The sequence below is a fragment of the Hyposmocoma kahamanoa genome, unplaced genomic scaffold (assembly GCF_003589595.1).
Source record: "Hyposmocoma kahamanoa isolate Upper Pololo Valley unplaced genomic scaffold, ASM358959v1 210, whole genome shotgun sequence".
Classification (NCBI taxonomy): domain Eukaryota; kingdom Metazoa; phylum Arthropoda; class Insecta; order Lepidoptera; family Cosmopterigidae; genus Hyposmocoma; species Hyposmocoma kahamanoa.
The window spans coordinates 11,845,093-11,860,908 of NW_020653731.1; positions in this window are offsets into that span (position 1 = coordinate 11,845,093).

Below are 15,816 nucleotides of genomic sequence, written 5' to 3' on the forward strand. Positions count from 1 at the left end.
TAATGCCACACAGATCTTTATAAAGCCCTCAAACTTGTGCAGTTAGACTGACACGTGTTACATCATTCGCCCGACATGGCCCCTTCGGATTTTCATTAGATACGGTGTTCAGAATTTCTTTTAATGTACAAGACTTAGTTGGTTTGGATACCTTGAAAGGATGTCAGCTTATAGGTGAAAAGGGCCTACATGGAATGTCCTAGAGGTCAATGATCGGTTGGTCGGCCCAAGTACCGATGGAGAGACAAAGCACAGAAAGACCTCCGCGCCCTGCATGCAGACAACTAGGAGGAGATCGTACAAGATTCTTTCAATATCCAAAACTTAGTGCTCAACTCTTTGTGGGCTCGGACACTTCGAAGGGGTGCCAGCTTATAAGTGAAAAGGGCCTACATGAGACGTCTTCGTGGTCAATGACCAGTTGGTCGGCCCAAACACCGATGGAGGGACGAAGTAGAGAAAGACCTTCGCGCCCTGCTTGCAGAGAACTGGGTGGAGATCGTACAAGATAGGGACCGTACAAATCACGTAGGGTCGCTGAGCCTCAGGAGTATGTAAGTACAAGTCTTTGATAACGAAGAGACCGTCAAACGACAATCAGAGCTATATTTTTTAAGTAAAGACAAACTTTTTACGAAAGAGGAATTCTTTAAGAGTTTCTCCAGGGAAGTACTGTCACTGTACCTATTTCTGCCGCCAAACATTTCGGGTTTTGAAGGGTGCCGGTGAAATTACAGGCACATGAGACTTATCAACTTATGTCTCAGTGGTGGACGCTGTGGCGGTGCCCCTCAGATCTTTGTGTTTTAAAGTTCTGAATGATATTGCAACTGTCATGGGCAGACGTGTAGCTTACCATTAGGCACGCGACTTGCTCGTCTCGTCGCTTGGTACTCTTAAAAAAAATTTGAAATTACCCAAAAGGGCAAATTGTGGTTCGTGTATACTTTAATACCGCAACGACTTGTTGGCCAACCCAACAGAAAAAAATAACAAAGCAACACTTAGGCAACCCGCTGACAACGATTAAAAAAGATTTGAATTACTCATCTCTGTGAGCGAGTCGTTATTCCAATCAGTTACCAACTCTTACTTTGGTATAACATTGACCTTATCTACAACTCAATAAGTACACATGACCACACCCACATACGACATTGGTATCATAATTAGAATTATATAAGCCATTGATAGCAATTGGTAACAGATACAAAAAAACCTTAACAATAAAAATGACAGGTCTCAATAGTTAATCATTTATAGAGATACAATGAGCCGCATTAAAGGCTTAAATACTGGGAACAGTGCTACATGAAATGTATACATTATGATTCTTGAGGCGCCTAAAATACTGCCAGAATTTGTCTTTGGATGGCTATACTAATTGGACAAGGTAGCTACAAGCACTTGGGTCTATCAGCCGGTTCATATTTATTTAAATATAATTATTAATACGAAGATCGAACACTTAGAAAAAAATCCTTCTATCCGGCTGGATTCGAAGTTGAAATTCAACGTCTACCAGCAAACCATGCCAGACGCTATGCTAACCAAGACACGGAACGAACTAACGGATTTCACGATCTTTTCTGTGCTTGTCGCAGGTCTTTGTTTTTGGTTTTTAATGACTTTTTTGCCATAGAGCCATTTGTGAGAAATCTGTTTCGTCACTCATCCAGGTACTGTTACAACTAAAAACAGCTGACTTAATGACTTTTTTAATAATTTTATAGAAAGAAAGGGTACTGTGTCTCTACGGACCGAGAGTTTCAATATAGTGTAATGAAGAGGAATAATGAAATTCCTACCAGGGCACCAAGTCTTGTAATTAAAAATCACCCCAATTGTGTGTCAATAGAGTGCCAATGGCAGGATTTTGTACGCTGAGTATTCCGCTACAAGTTTAAAGTAGTGCCATGTCAGAGGCTAGCCATCGACCTGTTATTCAACTACCATTGCAATTGTTTGGTATCATCGAGTAAATAACCAGAAATAGAGACGAAATAAGGGCCATCCATCCCTGGCAACTCATCAGGCAAATGGGTCTTATATCACTTTTAAATATCAACTCGCGTTTGCACTGAAATCACACATTAGAAAGCTGAAATAGTATAGCGCCAACAACTGACCTGTGTGTATTTCTCCGTATATTCCAAAAATATTCTATATTTATTGTAATAAATATAATATCTCTAACAATGGGGGGCTGTTCCATTCGGCGGTGTGGGAAAAGTATCAAAATTTCTAATTATAAAACAAACGGAATCACATTTCAACGGTAATTAAACATTAAATATGTAATTTTTCAGTTTTCCTTCATTATAGTAAAACTCAAGCTAAAATGCTCGATTTGAAGTGAAACAATTGACGACACCCGTCAATTGTTTCGAATTCGAGCTAGCCAATCGAAGCGCAGTTGTCATCGTAATAATTTGGCTGAATAATTTTCGAACAAATTCTTCTATCTGCTTTGGATAAACATGTCGCTTAACACCAGGCGCACGACTTGTTCGTACTGTCACTTGGTATAAAAAAAACCTTTATCAAATGTAATACTTACATATTGATATTTTTATACCAGCATCTCGATTAAGGGAGTCTTCTCCTTCTTCTTAAAGTGTCTCTAAGTACTGGAGGTTGGCCGTCAATATGGCAACTTTGTCCCTGGCCATGGCCAAACCAAACAGTTGTTCTACGCTCGTGACTCCGGCCCGCTCCTTTATGTTGTGAAACCACGACTTTTCACGTCTTCCAGCACGTCTCTTGCCTTCAACCTTTCCTGTCATTATAAGTTGAAGCAGCGGTGTCTATTGTATCGAAACACGTGACCGAGGTATGTTATTTTGCGCTTCTTGATGGTCCACATCAGCTGGCGTTAAGTGTTAATGCGCAAGAGACTTTCGGCATCCAGCTAATACGAAACATGCGGCGGTAGCACCGCATCTCGAATGCGTCGAGACGCCGTCTGGTTTCTTCTTTGATAGTCCATGTCTCGCTGTCTTATGGGAGTGTAATATATGCGAGTTGACACACCTACACGCTGTCTCATGTGTCCATACGTGGGTACACCCAGTCAGTATCACAAGAACCGTTGGCGAGAGTAGACGGGGTGTTGCGTCATTCGTGACAGTGTCGAGCCAGTATTCGCAGGATAGGAAGCAAAACATACCAGGGAGTATGATAAAGAAATAGAAATGAAATATTGAACAATTCTGAGTATGAGGCACTTTTGTTCAAACTACCATAACCTCAACAAAAAATGTGTCAAATATTTGATGTAATTTTTTAAACACCTAGCGTATGCTTTAATTCTAAAATAAATAACGCGTGTGACTACCCGTGCTATGCAACTCGAGTGCTCCGCGAGATTTTGTGAATGTGCGCATCCGTACACCGCGATGCGCGCGCATACATACAAGACGCGTTTCTACGTTTATACGTATGCAAATAAGTAATCGTAGGTTTTGGTACTTTATATTGCAGAGGCAAAAAGGACACAAACTTAGCATATAACTTCGCCCAATACATATATACGTACAACCGGGCCTCGTTAATTTCGGAAAAACTATAAAAAAGTTTTAAGAAAGAATCACAGATAATATTCGTCAAAAGTTTGAGATGTTTTGAATTTGTAGATAGTCAGTTATCGGCAAATCGTACAAATGATGTGTTTCAAAATGGTGCTAGTGTTTGTACTTCTTAACTTTGTGCTAAGGTTCAACATTCTTAGTAAAAAATAGTTCCCGTTAATTGTAATAACATGTTCCATTCTATCATTTTACGCGTTATTATCACGTAAATGTAAGGCTGTGATCCCTGCCTACCGGAGAGAAAAGGGCATCAAGTATACATATTATGCATATATGTATGAAGCAAAGCGGAGCAACTAATAGATTTTTTGGTATTTTGGCTAAGCACCGTGGAGTATTAGACCAATTAAACGGGAAACACACAGAGAATGGGCTCAGGTCGGGCGCGGATCGGGTGCGTGTCGGGCTTGGTGCACGGGACCAGACGTGGTGAGTTGTCATCCGTATAAATACATAGTATAAATACACGAAATCACACCAGCCGCGCACCCGACCCGATACGCGCCCGACTCGTACCCTTTGCCAGTGTGTTTCACGTATACATATGACACAGAGATATACCATGAAGGACAGTCAGTGATAAATTCCATCTGTTAACGCTTCAGCGCGATTGCCAGCAAAAGCAAGTTATAAAACATGGGACGAATTTGCGGGTGAAATCAAACCACATACAAATAAACTAATATTACTTCACGTAAACCTGCGATCATTATTAAAAAATCATGCACAACTTGAATATATTATCGCAAACAGCCCAGTAATAATCCATTTAATTATAATCACGGAGGCGAATATCACTAACACAACTAAATGTCTATTTGAAATAGACAACTATCAAATGAACACAGAGCTGCGAAGAAAACGGAAAGGAGGAGGCATCATAGTATATACACACAGTAGTTTAACATTCTTACAAAGTGAAGTGCAAACAAATAGTTTTGAGTGTCTTTTCGGTGAAGTGATTTTTGATGATGGTTATAAAACTTATTTGTGTGCTGTATATCGGTCACCTAACTTAAGTAAATGTCTTTTTGTTGAAGAGTTGTACAGACTTATAAATAGTCATCCAAGAAATACGAATTGCATACTTGTGGGCGATATGAATTTGGACATAAAATGCTCGGACACTTGTGCAGGCTCCTATCAAAATACCTTATCCGACTTAGGTTTTTTACGTTGCATATCGCAGTATACTAGAATTGAAACTACTGTCATGGGAACATCCAAAACGTGTATAGACCATATTTACATTCGCGATGTTTTCAAGTGCGATACTGGTGGGTATGAAATTCACTCAGCTGTGGTGCATAACGCGCTTGCAGACCATTTTATCACTGGTCTAGCGCTTACCACCTCTCACCCACAAACAAGCAAAAAATTTATAAATAAATTGGATGAAAATATGATTAGACAGGAGCTTGCAAAAGTAGACTGGAGTCCTGCACTTGACAAAAGTGACCCAAATGATATATTAGAAATAATTATACAAAAATTTGATCAAATATATAGTAAAAATATAACTACAAAAAAAGTCATTATTAATAATAAAATCAAATGTAGTTGGATTTCAGATAAACTAATTCAAATGTCTAAAAAAAAAGCTGAACTTTTACAAATACATTTAAGTGATGTAACCAATAAACATAATGAGTTAATTTATAAGGCGTATAGAAATAGAACAAACAGATATATGAATAGAGCAAAGAATAATTCAGCTAAAAAAGAAATATGTAGTAATTTTAATAACCCAAAAAAAATGTGGGAAGTCATAAATAGACTAACAGGTAGAGTCGTGAAAGCTGTAGATGAAATGTTATTGAAATCTTTTAGAATGAAAGCCAAACCCCTGTCAGACAAATTTGCAAAAGAATTTGAATTAAATGTAAAAAAAGTACTAAACAATTGTGATGAACCGCTTCTTGACAAGAATAAGTATATTAATATACCTAATGTTTCATTAAAACTTAATAAAATTGATGAAAATAAATTATACAAAATTATCTGTAACATTAACGAAAAAAAGAGTCCAGGGATAGACAAAATTAGAGCTAAAGACATAAGGTATATAGCAAATAAAATAACTCCAGTATTAACACATTTAATCAACCAGTGCATTGTTAGTAATACTTACCCAGATAAATTAAAAGTAGGAATGGTTAGACCAATTCATAAAAAAGGAAGCTATACAGACATAAATAACTATAGACCTATCACTATTTTGTCGAGTATAGACAAAATTATTGAAAGATATTACGGTCAAGAAATAAATAAATTCTTGTCAAGAAACGGGGTAATTCATGAAAAGCAATTTGGTTTTCAAAAAAATAAAAGCACAACGCAACTGTTATCATTGTTTACAGATGAAGTGAATAGTTATCTTAATAGTAGAAAACATGTTTTAGTAGTTATGATCGATTTTAGCAAAGCATTTGATACTCTAAATTATTGCACACTGTATGAAAAAATGTCGCAAAATGGTATACAGGGCCCTCTGTTGGAGTGGTTTAAGAACTATCATCTCAATAGGTATAATGCGGTCAGCATAGCGGGGGAACACAGCGACTTAAAGCCAACTCTACAAGGCTGTGCCCAAGGCTCAATTTTGGGTCCGACAGAATATCTACTTTACGTAAATGACATGTGTAAAATATTCCGACAAAGTTCTGTGTACCAATTTGCCGACGATACATGTTTAATTACAGCGCATAGGGATATTATAGTTGCACAAAATATGATGCAAAAGGAATTTGATATGTTATGTAAGTGGGCACACGATGTGGGATTGTCGATTAATTATGCAAAAACAAAATTAATGCATATTCACTCGCCTTACATAAAAGTGGACGCACCCCCACGAATCGTGGCTCACGAACATCACTGTATGCATCTTCATAACACATTGTGTGACTGTGAACCCCTTGATACTGTTGAAGAGCATACTTACCTTGGAGCCAAAATCGATCACAAATTTCACTGGGGTCCACACGTGGACCAAGTTTGTAATAGGTTGAGAGCAATTCTTGCAAAATTAAGTGTACTTAAATATAAGATGCCATATAACACACTAAGACTACTATATTTGTCAATGGCTGACTCAATAATAAGTTATGGCCTCTCCAGCTATGGGAGAACATATAAAACATATTTAAAAAAAATTTTCGATATTCAAATAAGATTGTTAAAAAAAATTGTACCTCTGAAAGTAAAATATAAACATAGAGAAAATTATGAAAAATTGTTTCAGTATTGTAAAGTGCTTAACATATATGATAAGGTAAAATTAGCTATGATAACAGAAAACCAAGAAAAAATTGTACATTTACAAAGAAACAAAAGGCCACCTTGTCTACGCATATTGCCTAAAAATAGTATATTTCGATTACCAAAATTTTGTAATGTATACGGGAAAAGACTCAATGCCTACATGCTCCCAGAGCTATTGAATGGTTTGCCGATAGATATTGTAGAAAAAATTGCAAGTGGAAGTAGGAAACGGATGAAGGACTTAGCAAGGTGCTTTCTGATCCGCAATCAATGCAGCCCCGGTACTGCATTGATTGCGGATTAGAGAGTGCTGTGCGGGGTTTGTTAATTATGTATGTACAAAGTGATATGTGTGTGTGTGTGAATGTATGTAGTTAATATACTCGTTTAAAGTTAATGTGGTTAATGTACTCGTAAGTTTTTTAAAAGGAACTTCTCTAAAGTACTAAAATCTTATACATGAAAGATTGTAACTTTAGTAGTATTGTATTTTTATTTTTCTTTGTATTGCTTTTGAAATAAACAGTTTAAATTTTAAAAATTTTAATTTTTTTTTTTTAGCGTTCATCCACATTTTAGTGAATAGTTGACATTATACGTAAAATTGTTAGGGCTGGCAATGCAATTTCGCGGTTTATGTATTCTAATTAAGGAACCCTAAAAAATAGAAAAAAGTAGACAGGCAGGCACCGGCAAAGTTGCGGACGGCAGCGAGTTAACTCGATTTAGCGACGCTGACTCGATTGCGGCCGATTACGGCGAATCGAAACGAAGATTTGTTTTGCTTTTTTAAAACTCGGATTATTGAATTTCGAGCGGACCGTAATTCGCTGTCGCCTGTTTTCGAATTGGAGTTGTTTCCTTCGAGTTTACTGTGTGATATAAACAGTTTACGTGTATCTTAACAGTTGCATTTGTCGTATTACAGCTGTTATACGTGTGTTTCAACTTTAGGGCTCAAACCATCGAGTTTATATTACAACCAGAAACAGAGACGAAATTTCATTTAATTTGTTCGAAAACTATTCTGCCAAATCATTACGGTGACAACTGCGCTCCTATTGGCCAGTCAGAATTCGAATTAATTGACGGGTATCGTCAATTGTTTCACTTCATATCGACCAGTTGAAATGTGATTCCGTTTGTTTTGTAATTAGATGATTTGCTGTTTTTCCTACAGAACCGAATAGAACAGCCCCCATAGCTAGAGATATTATCTTTATTACAATAAATACAGAATATTTTTGGAATATACGGAGACGTACAAACAGGTCAGCTATTAGCGCTGAACTAATTCAGCTTTCTAATTTGTGATTTCAGTCCAAACGAGAGTTGATATTAAACGTGATATAAGGCCCATTTGCCTGATGAGTTGCCAGGGATAGATGGCCCTTATTTCGTCTCTATTTCTGGTTATTTACTCGATGGCTCAAATACACGTCTAATAGCTGTCAAGTGGTGTAACAATGACACTTGAATTTTTAATTAATTTCATTATGCTGATTTCAATCCATACAACTATGTGTATGCTTTTGAAATATCTAATTTATGATTATTAAGACAAAGATCGACACATAGAAAAGTTTCTTCGATCCGATTGCACTTGAAGCCACGACCATGCTGCACCGTAGCATTGCTCTTACCGACTGAGCCACAGGTCCTCCTATGTGTTTTTGTTTTAAATCTTTGTACTTTTTTGTTTACGGCGGGAAAATACTTAATGTATACCCTCGAGCCCGAGGATGTTCGAAAGTTATGTGTAGTGGGACTTACCCTCGACCTGGAGGGCATGCTCATTGAAACCCCATGTTGGGCAAAGTAAAGGGAAAGAGACGCTGGGCGTAGAAAGAAATCGTGGGTGTGGAACACCCGGGAGTGGACCGGCATTGCCTCTGTCGAACAGCCGTTTTGGTTGGCTGCTGATAGAGACGGATACAGGAAGCTGGAACTCTAAGAAGAAGAAGAAGAAATAGGTAAGGTGGCAGTGCTACCCTGGACAAACTCTTTCATAAGGAGCACTACTGCGACTATAATACATACATAATTATAATAATATCTGGGGTACAAGAAAGCAGACTTCCGACGACGTACCATTCCTTTTCCTGTATACGTCTGGCGTACCCTGGGCAACATTCGTCGAGTACATTACGGCGTTTGGCAAATCCATTGCAAGCATTACAGTATATGCCATGGATACGATATAGCGCTTTTGCTCAATGCACCCGATCCGTATTCATTTCGAATCTGAGACACACCCCGGACACTCCATACAACAGTCAAAAATTAGTCTACTACTACATATAGCAAGGCGCTATATGCACACGCGCAAATGTGTGCGTGAAGTGGCAGGGTTACCAATGACTTTCTTGCACTATTACGTTAGAGCGGCATAATAGCGAAAATGCTAACGCTAATCTATGCGCAGATTACTATATATACTTTGCAGAGTCCTAATAATTACATATGTCTATTATGTATTTATATCGATATAATATCATATTTTTCATTAATTCACTAACTAGCGTAATATTGAGATTTATTTAAAAAATATTGTGTCCGTCCGTTAAAATGAGTGTCCGTTCTCTTTACTTTTTGGTCTCTGTCCGAGACTATACAATTCTGGAAAACTCGGACCTACTTTGGATGTCACTTATGCACTAAGTCCGATTCGAATATGTTAAAATACGTATATCGCTTGTAAACCTAGAGATAAATCCCTGATGAAATGATCCCTGTGACATTTCGGACCGTCATATCTCGCATTTGGAACTGATACGAATAGGACGTACTCCGCAAATGTTCTTCTAAAAAGAAGATATAATTTGGAGGCACTTTCTTAGTTATAAAATAAAATAGATTGTCATAAATAATGATTCCTAGTAATTCTGTTTTTCATTTGTGCTGAGTAAGTTCATATTTACGGGGTTAATTTATCCGACGACGCGTTTCGCTTCAGTACGGCCAAAATATGCAATGTCTTTTTTCCTCTTATTGCATGGACATAAAACCTATGCGACTGGCAATAATCTAAGCCCGTAATGACGCTGTTTTAGAAATGCTGCATTTTCTAACATGATTTATGTTACAAACAAGTTCCTGAACATTCATGTCTTAATGCTATATTGTTCTACTGGGTGTGCTTTTTAAGAAAACAGACTTGTCCTAAAATTTTTCACTATAAAACCAACGCCCAGTTAAAACACTGAACAATCTGTTAGTCAGATGAGTAGTGAGCGCTGCACAAACACGTATTTGCCGTTCAGTTTTGCTGTAACGTCTAAAAAAAAAGTTTCTTCTTTAACTACCGATTTTAACAGGTTAATATCGAGTTTTTGGGCTTTCAAGATTGCTACACACTGGGAATGAAACCATTTATTCGGATATTTTTATTAAAAAAAAATTGTAAAGAGTAAATAATGGCTATTCACTCTCGCCCTTGAAAAGCCGCAATACTGTTCAGGGAATAAGTCTGCGGGCCGGGAATTCCACTCAATAGCCATTCGCCACAGTGGAAGCGAAACGCTTCGTGTGAATCCTTGGAATATCCACAACACAGGAGTGGAAGCCCTAGCCTACGTCTAGTCCCCCGATGATGGAAAGGGAAGGCGGAATTATATTACTGACAAGCAGGCAATTATAAAAATATCTAATTCACGTTTTCAAACAAAATATACTTTTAAGAAACTCATCATTATCTATCAAGTCGAAATGGTTTTCTTAGCACTAGAGCCCCTTGTGAAAGAGTTCGTCCAGGGAAGTACTGTATACAATGCGGAAGAATGCGAAAGCGCCTCCTAGTTCCGACCAAAAGCACCGTGGGGTTTTAGTCGGTAGGAGTCCGACATAACCTTTTTGTGGCCTCCATAGCAGAGAGGTATGCATGAGGATATTCCCACGTAAAAAAACCAAGGCAAGTACTGTGTACGGTTTCTGCCGCCAAGCAGTAATTTGAGCTAAATTGCGTTCCGGTTTTGAAGGGTAAGCGAGTTTGGACATTGCATCCGTTTCCCATTCGTTCCGTATTGATTTTTTTTTTGTCACAGCATTTTGAACACAATGTATGTACACGCACTTTGTTATTTATCTAATATTCATTATAGATACACACGAAGATCTAATAAAGCCACTCTAGCTTAAATTAGACTCGAGGTCAGCCTTAGCTAACGGTAATAGACATCAATTAAGTCTTGATTGAAGCTGGGGTCCACAATAGGATAAGTTAACATAATTATTATTACAGCAATGTTTAGTAAGAGAACAGTTAATTAACTTCTGTGTTTTCTGATTATAAACTAACAACCCGTCCGAATGTGTAAATTAACATGTTTAAGGCTGCAAAATGGACGACAGCGGGCGGCAGAGCGGTGGCGACAGCGATTCGGGCGGTGGGCGGCTCGTGCTACTTGGATCAAAAGGAGTTATCTGGTTTGCGCCCTTCGTATTCGTTCCGAATCAGAGACTATGCAAAGCTAGAAAACTCGGATGTCGTTTGTGTACTAAGTCCCATTCGAATCCGAGAAAATGCGAATATCGCTTGAATCGGATGTAGTGTAAACGCTCTTAGAGGTTGGTGAAATTACAGTCACACATTTTCAATTTATGGCGCAGTGGCAGTGAATAAGCTTGCGCGTTTTGCGTCAGCCGCCTGAACGAAAACAAAACACCCGACCTTTTCGCTCTTATTTCGTGGACATGAAGTTTTTTCTGTCTGGCTCAAGACAACTCCGTCTTAATAAGTGTGGTGACGCCTTTCTTTTTGGGCCTTCAAATGTTGGAGCTAGTATTAATAATCTAAAACATTTAAATTAAAAAAAGCAATAATACATTTGATTTTTTATTGAATTGGTATCCAGTTATTTTTTATGTGAAATTACTCCACTAGTTTGTGATAATTATTAATAGAAAGATCGAGCACTCACGAAAAATTCCTTTGATCCGGCCGGATTCGAACCGACTATCATACCGTACCAAACACTATACCAACTAAACTACGGAACAAACCAGCGGATCTCACGAATTTTTCTATATGCTTGTTGTCGTCTTTGTATTTAGTTTTCAACAACTTCACGAATAATACATTTGATCAAAAAACGACATCTACATTAAATGATGCATCTGTAAAGATACCGGTTGCGGTGAATGGGTTTTCAAAAATCTTTCACTAGATGACACTAGCGGCAGCGAATGCCGAAAGCCAGTACAAAGATCTTTAATTTAAGAGAATTTCGACAGTTCGGTAACTTGACCTATAGCTCAGTTGGTTAGAGCAATGCTACGGTGCAGCATGATTGCGGGTTCAAGTCCCGCCGGGTCGACAAAATTTTTCTGTGTATCGATATTTGTATTACCAATCATAAAAGAACCCTCAATAGAAAATAGTGTTCTTCAAAAGGTCAATAATATAGACGTCATCATCAGTCAACTCGGCGAGAACCTAAGCAACTAATAGTTCCACTGAAAGTAGTGGAGGAGTTGGGTAAACTGCAGACCGTCACTGTTCGGGCATAAAATCAAGGTTACAATGTTATTAGATTGATTAGAGAGACAATTGGAATTAAAATAAAATATTCATTCTATGACTGGGAAAACAGCTGATGATCTTTAAACAGTTTAACTGACAAATGTTCATTAACTAAAGTCTACTTCTTGTGTTTTAAACTTCTCCATCAGCAAACTTAATCTGGCAGTAGAAAACGGTGCGTTAGAATTGCTAAGCGGGTTTACAATCCTCTGAAGCTGAATTTAATGACGTCCTGATCTGACTGTAACAACGACGCAAAGTATAATGACAGGAGGTGCTTGAATAAGTGATCAAAGAACTTGTTTGTCTTTAACATGGATGTGGATTAATGGTTCACCGTTACAGAAAAGGTTTAAAATGTTATTTAAAGTTACAATTATTGCGGCGCAGAAAATTTGGTTTAACGAAGAAAGTAAGTGTTCCGCAAGGCTTAGTACTTGGGCCCCTAAAATAATACGTAGCATCACAAAAGCTTGTGTAAGCATAAAATATAATTAATTTATACAAAATATCACTTGTTGATATTACGAACATAGTTTCCCTGTTAAGGCCTACGTGAACATCGTTAGGAAAATGGCCCTTGATGTTGCACGTTTTACCAAGGAACTTGATACTTTTATAACGGACTCCCCTATCAAATTTAATTTTAAGCCCGTCTGTTATGTATTCAGACAACCAGGCCAACGCTTCAAATTATACGACTGTCCTCGAATTTTGACAGGCTTTTAGAAGCGACCTCAGTTGACGATGAACTGTGGTATACCTTACTTTTTCTTTCGATGAAAATAAACGTAATGATACGTTCAACTATGCGATCTAAGTAATATAAATCCGTTGGTATATTTTGGTATTATTGTTAACATTAAATTGATAACGATAGCTAATTTATTTTATTAAAATAGATTTGTTATAGTTGTACTGTTTTTCTTTCGTCTAACATTTTCCGCTCTATAGTGAGGTGAATAGTGGTGTGTTACGCTCGGCAGCAAAGTTATTTTGCGTCTCGTGCCTTGAAACCCTCGCTACGCTCAGGATTCTATTTTTTCAATCTTAGAATCCTTTACTTGCTCAGGTTTATTGAAACTTGTATTGACAAGCACTCGCGTCAAACAACAACTTTGCAGCCTTGCATAACAAAAATAGCTTTTGTCACTTCTTATTAGAAATTTAATGCCAACGTCATTGTGTTCCGGTTTGGAAGGGTAAACCCTTACCCTTCCAAACCGGAACTTACTGCTGCTGAAATGCTGCTGTGCTGGTGAAATTGCAGGCACATGGGACTTGTCAACACATGTCTCTTATGGCAGTGACTCTCAAATCTATGGGATTTAAAGTTTTGAATGGCATTGCAGTTGTTATGGATAGGCATGTCACTGATAAGCGATAACCAGGTGTTGATAACCACGCACACAACTTGCTCGTCCCGTCACTTGATATAATAAAATAAGGGCTTGGTTAGTTGCAGTAAAAAAAGTTAATGTGAGTTAAAGTTAACTGCTCGCTGACTCCGAATAAACTTGTCTTTAGCCATAGCCAATAATAAATAGAATGTAATTTTTAACTTTATTGAATGTCACAATAATTTACAATAAATTACCAAACGAAATTAAATTGTTACAAGGACATACTTTTAAATTAAAATTGACAAAATGGCTTTTGACACATTGCTTCTATAATAATAATGAATGCTTAGAATTTACAAATTCATTACATTAACTAAAAACTATAGAGACTAAACATTGAATACCATTAATATTTGCACATCTGCTTGAAGGTTGAATACAATGTACCTAACTAGTTTCTTATAATTATTAATACAATGGTCAAATCCACCCAATTATGACGTACGCCAGAGTCGCATTCGTACAGGCAAATCCCGCCCTCATCACCGCCTGCAGGCTCTCCAAAATAGACTCATGCGCAATGCGACGAGTGCCCCGTGGTACCTGCTAACGCTAACCTCCACATAGATTTACGGCTCCACACAATAGTCCAATTCATGAAACAGCCATCGAGGAAATACTTCGATTCTGTTCCTTACCACCCCAACCCCCTCGTGATGGCTGCATCCAATTACGACCCCCTCAGGGAACACCCCACCGCGTACGTATGACCTGTCGACCAAGGAAAGTCCTCACTCCTATTATTTTCGCCACTTTGAGGCCAACTAGATCGCAATCAGTCCATCTCCACACGCACCAATCGTCCTCGCCGGCGAGGTCGTAGAGCCCCACATTTCAGTACGTACACTGGCAGATTCTCTTTTATAGCACGACCTTTTGGCGGAAGTCTTCAGGTCCGTGCCCACTTGGGCGCCCTCAGGCCCGTTACATAGTTTTAAATTTATTTTAGGGGTTATGAGCCTTTAGCTCGCCCTCTTTTCCGGTGGCGCACTCAAGGCCATCAGCGGGCAAATGCAAAATATCCTTCACAAAAAAAAGATGGTCAAAAAATTCCTTCAATCCGGCTGGATTCAAACCAACGTCTTCCAGCAAACCATGTCAGACCCTATGCCAACTAAGCCACGGAATGATAAATAGATTTCTGAGCTAACGATTTATGGTTTAAAAACGCATCCACCATTCGTAATATTATTTATCCCGCGCGTAAAAGCTCGCCGTTTCACAATAATAATATACTACTATTTCCAAGTGTAATACGAGATGATTTAGCTTCTGTCCTTAGCAGAGTCAAGCCTTTTGTTAGAAAACAATAAACCACAACAAAAGTAAGATCCTAGTTTGAAATTCCATCAAGTCTGCTTGGTTTTATGTTGCCACTTGGCGAATTTAAATAAACCCGTACAAAAATAATGCCGTAATCCGTGGAGGACTCAAGTTTCGTCTTCGTCATAATTCCGTCATAACGACGCCTCTTCGGTAGGGTCACCATGATATCAATGAAGTATCTTATATTTATCTAACTACTTATGATTACATAGTTTGAAATCCTCAACAAATATTTCGTTTTTCACACCAATGTCCATTCGGACATTCGAACGAGGGTTGGGATTTAACCTCTTGTTATCAAGTAGCAGTAGAGCTCTTTGTGAAAGATTTCGTCCAGGGAAGTACTGCCATTTTACCTATTTCCGCGTTCCGGTTTTAAAGAGTAGAGGTGCTGGTGAAATTACAAGCACATGGGACTTGTCAATTTATGTCTCAGGGTGACAGGCGCAGTGGCAGTATTCCTCTAATCTGTGCGATTTAAAGTTATGAGTGACAGGCGTGTCGCTTACCACCAGGCCTATAACTTGTTCGCCCCATCACTTGGTATTACAAAAAAAAACCCAGACAGGTAGGTATATTCCACAAGAAAAAGAGAAATTATACCCTTCTAAGACCCAATAAACTACTACACCGAATGCACATATAAAATGTAGTAAACATCGTAAACAACAACTGCAGTTCCACAACTTTTAATAAATCATCAGATGTTACT